The following is an 8,142-nucleotide window of genomic DNA, read 5'->3' as shown; positions in this document are numbered from 1 at the left end:
GTTTTCTGGGTGCCATATTTGAAGAAGGGGATCAACACACTGAATAGCAGCCAGGAAGGCAAAGGATCTTGAGTTCAGGCTGAACATGGAGTGGAGAAGACAGTGATTATCTTCGAGTATTTGAAAGACTACTATTTTGTGGAAGAGGGGGAAGTCTGGTTCTACTTGGCTCCCCCTGGTAGAACTGGGGGCTAATGGGTGGAAGCTAAGAGGCAAATTTAAGTTTGCTGTTAGGAAAATCTTCTCGACAATTAGAGTTACTCAGTAGGGGAATGGACTGTCTCCAGAGCCAGCAGGTTTCCCCCTCATTAGAGGTCTTTGAGCAGAGGCTGGGATGACCACTTACTGAGTGCATCGTAAGGGAGATTCTTCTGGGGGTAGGAGTTGGCCCTGCCAGCTTGGAAACTCTGGGATTCTGTTCGGGATTTTCTGTGTGTGATGGCCCCAGCTGAAGCTTCTGCCATTAATCATCCAGTATTTGAGGTTTGGGCTTTTTCCCTCCCCTTGATGTAATTAGCCCTTAGGCTTAGGAACAGTGAATTGTTCATGTCAAACAGAGAATAGCTTCACAGAATGCAGAGCCGCTGGGCTGCCAGGCCAGGAGCCGCCAAGAGGAGTCGGGACCAAGTTGGTTCATGATAAGGCAAAAGAAGGTAGGAAAATAGCAACAAATATCAACCTCTCTTGCTCAATCCAGAGCTGACAATATGTCAACACGTGGGAGGCCCATTTCTAACAGGCCTTAACACAGGGAACTAGTTCCCTTTCAGTGTAGAGTCTGGCATGTCTGCACACATCATTCCGACTCTCTGAATAAGATCCAGTCCTGAGAGGGAAGGGCTCGCTGGGAGCTCAAGATGTAGCTTCTATTTCCATGGTTATGGGGAAGGCCAAGGAAGGCTCTTGAAATCAGCCCAGAAGTAGTATTGTGCAGTGGTCAAAGTAGGAGGCAGAAGACTGGGATTAGAGCTTTGGCTTTGCCAATAACTAGCGATGTGAGTTTTGGACTCACTCTGGGCCTCAGTTTCTCCAAAACAGAAGAGATTTGGACTACATAATCTCTGACATCTCTTGCAGTTTTATGTTACATAATCACACACACACAAAAATCCATTTTACAGAATCGCAAAATTTCAGGGATGGCAGAGACCCCAGAGGCCATTGACTTCAACCCATCTCTGTACAAGACATGACAAATGAGCAAACATTCATCCTTTGCTTGAAGACTTCCAGCTTGGGGACACTTCCACCATGTCTCAAAGCAGCCCATTCCACTTTGGGATGGCTCTAATTGTTAGGATGTTTTGTCCTTACATCAAATTAAATTCATCTCTACAATTTCAACCCATCATTCCTAGATCTGCCATTGAGTGCCTTACAGAACAGCTCTAATACCTCCTACGTATCTCTCCTTCATATATTTGAAGACAGATGCCATGATAGAACCTCTCAGCCTTCCATTCTTCTCTTTTCCAAGGGGAACATCACCGGCTCTTTCAACCAACATTTCTCTGGCATGAACTTAGACCTTTAGCATTTGGTAACTTTCCAGATTTTATTTCAGTGAATTCAGTGAATCTATGATCTCTTCCACTTGGATGCTTCTTCTGCCAGGAGAGATTGCAATTCCGCCATGTAGGAGTGGGATGGTAAATGCCCAACAATCACTCTCCTGGGGACAAAACTATGTATGCAAATTTAATCTGCATTATTAATATTTTCTCCATCACTTTCTTAAGTTTAGACAACAAACAAAAACAACAAATCAAGCCCTGATTTGTAGTGGTTGCCTATTTCTGAAGTATAAATGCTTCTCCTGAAAAGTTTGCTATCATGAGCCAGTTGGAGCTGGTTCCAGTATGCCTCTGCCTCCATGTTTTCTTTTCCCTTGTGATTCCTGTACATGTTTTTCCATCCCTCTGTAGAGGATCCATCCAATGTGGGAGAGGCATTCCTCTGGTTCCTTTTCTTATTTCACACATACCAGCTCAACTTGCTGATTGGCCTTCTGTTACATCCTTCCATCTTGGAATGTGATTGGAACACCTTTTCTGGTCATACATGTCTTCAATGATGCCTTTCATGCCACTCCTCACACGCAAGGAATAATGGACTGTATTCTGTACTCCTCCCATGCATGTTTCTATTGATTTTTAGACCATCCAATTAAAGTCTTGATTCTTTAGAGATTGGGTTATTCCATGATTCAAAGCAATATGGCAACCCTCGGGAAATGGTATTGTTATAAAAGATAGGCCTTAAATATATTTTGTAAACCCTTACCATGTGTCTTAGAATTGATGCTAAGTATCAGTTCCAAGGCAGAAAAGTGGTAAGGACTAGGTCATTGGGATTAAGTGACTTGCCCTGGGTCACCCAGCTAGGAAGTGTCTGAGGTTACATTTGAACCCAGGACCTCCCATCTCCAGGCCTAGTTTTCTATCCACTGAGTCACTTAGCTGCCCCTTAACTACTTTTAAAATGTAGGCTGGCCCTTTATTTAGCAAGGAGGTGTAGGGGGTAGGGAAGAGCGCTAGCCTCTTCTGGAATTGTCTCTGTTGGCTTGACATAGGTTGCTTCCTTTGGTTTTCCCAGTGCACACACTCAAGAATGAGAGACTAAAGGCATCCTTAGGCAGAACTGGAAGAGTGAGAATGTAGCCTTGGTTTCTCATTTACCAAATACCATGTGAAAGAAGCTGGCAGAAGAGATGTGCTGTCACAATCCAGACTATCAATTAAAGGGCCTTCATGATATCACTGCAAAGGACCTTGACCTTCTTCTAGACATAGATCCTATATTTTAATCAAACTGGAACAATGCAGAGATCCCTAACATGCTCTGAGGCCTTTCCATCTCCTGGTCTTCACTTAAACCAATTCCTCTGGTTGAAATACCCAACCCCTATGGTTCCACCTGTCAAAAGTCTGCCCATCCTTCAAGACCAGGATAAAATTCCACCTTCTCCAGGAAGCCTCCCCTGGAGATGCAGTTTGGTTTAATGGAAAGAACATTGGAATTGGAATCAGGAAAGACCTGGCTTTGAAAACCAGCCTCTGACACTTTCTAGGAATATGATCATGAGTAAGTCACTTAGTCTCTCTGTGCCTCAGTTGCCTCATTTGTAAAAATGTAGATAGTCATACCATCTAATGTACTTCACAGGGCTATTAGGTGAATCAAATAAGATGCAATAGGTTGGTTGTTCCTCACAATGCATCAAAAGGAGAGGCAATAGCTCAGTGGATTGAGAGTCAGGCCTAGAGACAGGAGGTCCTAGGTTCAAACCCGGCCTCAGCCACTTCCCAGCTGTGTGACCCTGGGCAAGTCACTTGACCCCCATTGCCCACCCTTACCAATCTTCCACCTATGAGACAATACACCGAAGTACAAGGGTTTAAAAAAAAAAAAAGGAGAGGCAAGCCCCATTCATTCCAGGCTCTATTCTCGTTGGCTCACGTGCCTTTGGTTATCTGAAAAATTCCCATTTCCTCTTGGGCTTTACATGTTCTCAGATCCCTGCAGCCTCAACTTTATATTTCAATAGTTTAATTAGATTAGTACAAGTATGATAGAAATCAAGAAGTATTAGATATAGGTACTAAAGGATGCAACTGGACTGTCATTTCAAGCTTTTCTAGGTTAGAGGCCATTTCTTATTCTCTTCAGTCTCTCAAAAGAGACACCCTTCAAGTTCAGTGTCTTATAATAAGCATCTCATCTCCCAGGAAAGTGGGAGCTGGATGTAGGCAGCCAGCTTGCAAAAGGACGTCCACAGAGGGATCAGGGAGCCTTGCAGACACTTTCATTGATTCTCTTGTTTGTGGCTGCAGGAGCCTCCTTGGCTCCATGGTCCCGTGGCCCTTGGATCCACAGAAACTTCATGATGCACTGATCTGGCAGATGGACCTATCTGTTCCCCCTATTCCTTCTGCCCACTTCTCCCCCTTTGCCTTCCCCCTCCTGCTTCCTTTCCTTTTCCCTCCCCCCCCCTCTCATTTCTTTCCCTCTCCTTTGGTCCCTCTCTCCCTTCTCCTCTCTCTCTTCCTCTTTTTATTCCCCTTCCTACTCTCCCTGTCTCTATCCCTGTCTATCTCTCTCTTTGTCTCCCTGTCTCTGTCTCTGTCTTTCTCTGCCTCTCTGTATCTCCATCTCTCTCTTTCTCTCTGTGTCTCTTTCTCTGCCTCTCTCTACTTTAGCACTGGAGATGCTGTTCCAATACTAACAAAGCAAAAGCAAAAACGCTTCCCTCCCCACCCCACTCCCCACACACCACCTGACAGTCCCATATCTAACACACTTTTCAGAGGATAAGCCCAGTACCACTACCCTCCCTTCCCCTCCCTCTCTATTTCTTTCTTCTCCATCCCATTCAAACTCCCTGTGCTGCCCTGGCATCACAGCCACAGGAAAACCAACTGGGGGCATGTTGGCACCAAAGCCCACTGGAAAGTGTCCCAGCATTGGCAGTTCCTGTAAAAACACTACATCCCAACAGACATTGTCCTTGTAGAGATAATATATGTACAGAGCTTTGCATAACTTAAAAATGCTAAACGGTTGTCAGCTATTATATTTATCTCTTTTGGAAATGAGATCTGTAGACTCTGAACCCTTATGGCACTTGGTGACTCTAAGACCTTTTTCAGGTTGTATATATCTTGGGGTCTTAGTTCTCTCCCTCCATCCTGCCTCCTCCCATCTCTCTCTCTCTCTTTCTTCCCCCTTTCCTTTTCCCCTCTCACTTCTTTTCCTTCTCCCTCCATCTCCTTTCTCCCTCCCCCTCTTTCTTCCTCCCACCTCCCTCTTTCTTTTTCTCATCTGCCTCTCCCTGTCCCTCTTATACCCCTCCCACTCTCTCTTGGTCTCACTTTCTTTCTCTGTATCTCTCCTTCTTTCCTTTTCCCTCTCCCTCTGTCCTCTCTCTCTGTCTCTCTCTGTCTCTCTCTGTCTCTGTCTCTGTCTCTCTGTCTCTCTGTGTCTCTCTCTGTCTCTGTCTCTGTCTCTCTCTCTCGGTCTCTCTCTCTCTCTCTCTCTCTCTCTCTCTCTCTCTATCTATCTATCTATCTTTCTGTCTCTCTCATTCTTTCCCTTTCCCTCTCCCTCTGACTTCTGTCTCTGTCCTCTGTCTCTCTCTCTGTCTCTGTCTCTCTTTCTGTCTCTGTCTCTGGCTCTCTCTCTCTCTCTCTCTCTCTCTGGCTCTGGCTCTCTCTATCTCTGTCTCTCTGTCTCTCTCATTCCTTCCCTCTCCCTCTCCCTCTGTCTTCTGTCCCTGTCCTCTCTCTTTTTCTCTTCCCTCTCTCCTCATCCCTTCTCTGTTTCTGTCTCTCTGTCTCTGTCTCTCTCTGTCTCTCTGTTTCTAGGTCTCTCTTTCCCCATTCCCCCTCTCCATCTCCCCACACACACAACAGCACACAGCACACAGCACACACACACACACACACACACACACACCCCTCTCATAACCATGAGCTCCCTGAGAGCAGGGATTATGCCTTATTAGTTGATTTCTGTCTCAGCCCTTGGAACAGCTCCCTGCACACATTTGGTGTCAATAAATGCTTGTTAAACAAATGGAGTAAATGAATCAAGTAGGAGGGAGTATTTCACATCCAGTCATCTGAAATAAGGATGGAAAAAAGACAGGAAAGAAGAGTGGTTTCAGTACTGGTAAAATGGCAGCCACAAAAGACCACCCCATTTCTATGGGAGGCTCAGTTAAGAACTAGAGTGTTCAGAACAAGGAAGATGATTATTCCACTGAATTCCAGCTTGCCAGACCACATCTGAAATATTATATTCAGATCTCCAAGCTATTCTTTAGTAAAAAGGTTCACCAGTTGGAATATAACTGGAGAAAGGTGACCAGAATGGTAAGGAAGCTTGAAAACTATGTGGTGGCAGGAGGGTTGAAGGTCATGGGATTATCAATTCATAGATCAGAAACTAACTGGGATCTTGGAGGCCATCTGGTCCAGTATCATCATTTTATAGATGAGTAAATGGAGGTCAAAAAAGATTTAGTGACTAGCTCAAAGACATACATGGAATAAGCCATCAGAGGTAGGATTGGAATTCAGGTCCTTTAACTTCATAGTCATTGTTCTTTCTTCTATATCACTCTGCCTGATTTGTCAAAGAAGAGAATATTTAGAGAAGACATAATAGCCATCTTCAGTAATAGCATCTGAAGAATCTTGCTCTAGTGCATGAAGCTTCACAAAAGTTACTACTCTATAGGTCTGCAGTCACTGAAAATTGTGAGCCCCCACCAATGGGCTTACTTTTACTAGTCAGCCAAAGGATGTACTTAGTTCAAAGCAAAATTTTGTTGTGGTGGTTGTTCTTGTTTAAATAAAAGAGCATAATATTAGAAATGTATTTTTTAATCTCCTCTACAACTCTCTGGCACATTCCTGCACAAATATATCATTAGTGGGATAAGTAGACACATATAGGGAACATGAATGACCTGTGCACATGCCTACATAAACAAACACACACACAGGGAATATATATATATGGCTAAGGCACCTATATAGAAGAATAATGAATATTTCCAAAACCTCGGGGCTACTGATGTTTTCTGGTCATGTCATCATGCTTCTCCAACCGGACCTACTCCTTGCTATCTTGTGCTGTGTATAGTTTCTTTCATGCATATGGTCTTATCTGAGAGGTGCTTCTTCCCCACAGAAGGAGAAGGAGGAAGAGGAGCAAGGAAGAAATATTGGTTCTGCCTTCTCTTGGTTTAGCATCCAGAAGCTTAATCTTTAGTTCTTTTAGTAAAAGGCAACAACCAGTCATCATCACACCAGAGAGAATCCTGTAGCTGCTGTCTTTCCATAAGGAGAGGAATCTGTCAACTCCTTGAAGCTTAGCAACCTACAGCCATGGAGCCTTTCTTTCAGCCTGAGCAACTTACCCAAGCCCTTTTGCAATCAGAGAGCAGCCAAATAGTTAAGTACAGCCCACAGGCATGTAGTCCATCCTTAAACTTTCTTCCCCTTGCCTATCAGGAACGGCGCCCTGGTCCCAAAACTCTTTCTAACTTAAAGTTAGAAAGTTCCCTTTAACATCTATCAGTTCTTGATTGACAACTCACATCTTCAAAATATCTTGAAACTGCATTTGAGCAAACCAGGGAGACTGTCCAAGGCCCTCATGTTTTTCTCAACTTTATAAGGTCAGAACCTCTTAATGGGTCTTTCTGTAGCCAATCTCTTCTCTTTCTAATCCATTCTCTGTAACATCCCTTAAATACAGATCTAAACATATCCTTCCCTTTCTCAAGAAGGACTAGTGGCTCCCCCTTGCCTCCAGGATAAAATACAGACTCCTTGAGAGGTTCTTAAAACCTTCTCAGTCTGACTTTGGTCAATTTTCTATTTTTATTTATTTTTTATATTCTTACCCTTCACATATGCCTTTTCCAGTCAAAATGGGTTACTTGCTATTTCCTCTCCAGGATGTGCCATTTCCCCATTTCAATGCTCTTGTGCACTGTCTTTTATTCCTGGAATACACATCTTCCTTTAAAATTCAATTCAATGCTATACCTATCAAACTACCAAAAAACTTTTTTACTGACTTACAAAAAATTATAACAAAGTTCATTTGGAAGAACAAAAGATCAAGAATATCAAGGGAAATAATGAAAAAAAAGTGAAGGAAGGTGGCCTAGCAGTACCAGATATTAAACTATACTATAAAGCAGTGGTCATCAAAATGATATGGTTCTAGCTAAGAGACAAAAGGGAGGATCAGTCAGTGGAATAGACTTGGGATAAGTGATGTCAGCAAGACAGTGTATGATAAACCCAAAGAGCCCAATTTTGGGGACAAAAATCCACTATTTGACAAAAAACTGTTGGGAAAATTGGAAAACAATATGGGAGAAATTAGGTTTAGATCAACATCTCACACCCTACACCAAGATAAATTCAGAATGGGTGAAAGACTTGAATATAAAGAAGGAAACTATAAGTAAATTAAGTCAACACAGAATAGCATACTTGTCAGATCTATGGGAGAGGGAAAAATTTTGATTATATTAAATTAAAGTTTTTGTACAAACAAAAACAATGCAACCAAAATCAGAAGGGAAACAACAAACTGGGAAAAAATCTTTATAACAAAAAA

This window comes from Gracilinanus agilis, chromosome 1 (genome assembly GCF_016433145.1).
Source record: "Gracilinanus agilis isolate LMUSP501 chromosome 1, AgileGrace, whole genome shotgun sequence".
Taxonomy (NCBI): Eukaryota; Metazoa; Chordata; class Mammalia; order Didelphimorphia; family Didelphidae; genus Gracilinanus; species Gracilinanus agilis.
Note: the sequence above shows the minus strand (reverse complement) of the source record.